At 41.0% G+C, this 2500-nt stretch overlaps 1 protein-coding gene across 2 annotated transcripts in view; it reads left to right on the top strand.

Moving 5' to 3' along the window:
• LOC143275012 (cilia- and flagella-associated protein 251-like) overlaps window positions 1-2500 on the top strand; it is a 36793-nt gene that overhangs the window by 560 nt on the left and 33733 nt on the right. The window lies entirely within an intron of this gene.

Genomic DNA, 2500 nt, shown 5'->3' with positions numbered 1-2500 from the left:
ATCGTTTGATCGCGTGACTTTGTATCATTCATAATCTATATATTTATAAGTGTGGAACGGGAAGAGAGAGAGAGAGAGAGAGAGAGAGTGTGTGTGTGTGCACACGCGCGCGCGTGTGTCTGTCTGTATGTCTGTGTCAGTGTGTGTCTGTGTGTTTTGATAGCGTGGTTAGTGATCCTGTCAGCTGACCGATATTTACCATACTGGAGGAGATGGGAGAATTATAGTGCTTTTCGAATGTAACGACAGTTCCTTATTGTTTCATGGATACCTTAAGTGAATCCTTGCTTGATCTAGAAAACGTTAAAACAGACTCTTTGGCCAGTTCTGGCCTTTGGTGCAACACAAATTTCGTAAGTCTGGGTTCTCATCGACGAAACATTCATCTTATTCAACTGGCTTTGGTTTAATTGTGGTGCAGCATGACTTATACTATGATCAAACAAAGACCCTTTTGAACCAAAGCATTTAGATTGAGTTCTGATAATTCATCGAACTACCCTGTTAGCATGCCACATTTCTCGGTAAGGGCATACTACTACTAGTTAAAACATAATTACTTTTTTAGGAACCATTTTCTTGTCACGGATTATTCAATCAAGGTCAGTTTATTCTGTGTCGGTGTGATTGGTAATTTTAAGTGCATACAATATGTGAATCAGTACGGGCCAATACACAAAGTGCTTTAAGGTTGCTAGCAATCATTGCACACACACACACAGTACACGTCACTCAGCCGTCGTAAAAAAAAAAAAGAAAAAAAAAAGGAGAAGAAAATTACGACTTCATTACGTTTTACGACACTTTTTTTTTTCTTTTCCTGTTTGACGTCAGAGTTTGTTCAAGCCGACATTCGCACGAACGTGCAGTTTTCTCGGTCACTGCAATGGCGGATCAGCAAGAACTTCTCCCGTCTGACTTGGAGATAGAAGACAATGGAGCTTGGAACGAAGATTCAGGTATAATGGGCACGAATTTTTAACCAAACCCTTCGCTTGTCCCGAGGGAGTGCGACGGTAGCCGGATTGGCCTAACAGAAGTGAAAAAATGGTTCTCTTTCACTCAATGTTTCTTCTAACCCAGTTTGATTTATTTTCACTTTCCTCGTAAGCGCGCTCGCAACTGTGTGTAATCATCAGAATTAATGGCACAGTGTTATTGAATCAAATACAGATTCAATTGAATTCCAATTCCAACAGAAGTAAGATGGCAGATTTCCTCGAACTGAGAATCTAATCTCGAATACGTAATGGTCGCCTCATCTGTTCTGATGTGACACAAAGCACGCAATCGCGTGTGATGGGCTAATCAGCCTTTTAGATTCGTGTTGTAGATCCAGTGTTGGGCTGTAGTAGCTTCTGATGTGCAGAATTCTTTCAAACAAAAACAAATGATGAATGACAGTGACAAAACGAACAAGAAAAAAATATGGCAGCACATACAAACGCATTAAGCTTATGTTCATTGATATTTTCATTTTCTGTATACAAAAACACATACTCCTGATCACTCGTTGGATTCCCCGTGGATTCACACACACACACACACACACACACACACACACACACACACACATATATATATATATATATATATATGTGTGTGTGTGTGTGTGTGTGTGTGTGCTTCGAATGTGAAAAGAGTACGTTGCGGACAAGGCTTCATTTCACAGGAAAATATTTGTTGGAATGGCACTTTGGGTCTCAATGACGGAAGACAACACCTCAAGTTTAGAGCACTAAGAAAATATCACTTTGTGCACGTTTGTGGTAACTTGGTCTACTGTTCAAAGATGGCCCATCGTGGTCAGCTAGTCTACGAACAATTTAAGATGTGTTTGATTTGAATTTGGCTACTCTGTGTCAGACAGTGACATGGATGAAGACGACGACAGAGATGACAACAACAACAACAACAACAAAAACAACAACAACAACAACACCAACATGAACAAAACTACAACCTGTTTCAAGGCCAGCTGACGACAAACTGTAATCATTCACAACAAAGAAAGCAATGCCATCATGAGACACCAAAACTACTTTTGCCGTCAGCAGACACAATCGTATCAACAACTACAAGTACATATTCCAGAAATGTCTTGAACTTCTTTATGTTCATGCGCTGCTGATCTCTGACAGCACACGGTCTTGGGTGCGCGTTAACTCTGGTTCAATACTGGGATAAGACTGGGCAAATATGGATCTGCATCTAACTAACGGATGCATAAGATGGTCAGCTCAGTCCCCAGATTTACTCCATTCGTACGAATTGGCTTTGACATCTGTGACACGTTTTACGCACGTGAAATGAAACTCTTATGTTTAGCGTAATTACAGCCAACGTCAGCAAATTAAGATTTTAGAAACTATCTAATTTTCTGTGCAAGGTCTTCGGCGTCGGCAGATTCATTGGGAACTGTCGTTGGAGGGACGTGGTAGTGGTCTCCACTCTGGGTGAGACGCTCACTCAGTCTGGCTCCGCGACTAAGTCATGATTG

The sequence above is a fragment of the Babylonia areolata genome, chromosome 29, assembly GCF_041734735.1.
Source record: "Babylonia areolata isolate BAREFJ2019XMU chromosome 29, ASM4173473v1, whole genome shotgun sequence".
Taxonomy (NCBI): domain Eukaryota; kingdom Metazoa; phylum Mollusca; class Gastropoda; order Neogastropoda; family Buccinidae; genus Babylonia; species Babylonia areolata.
The sequence above is the reverse complement of the archived record's forward strand: the minus strand, read 5'-3'. Positions and strand labels throughout refer to the sequence as shown.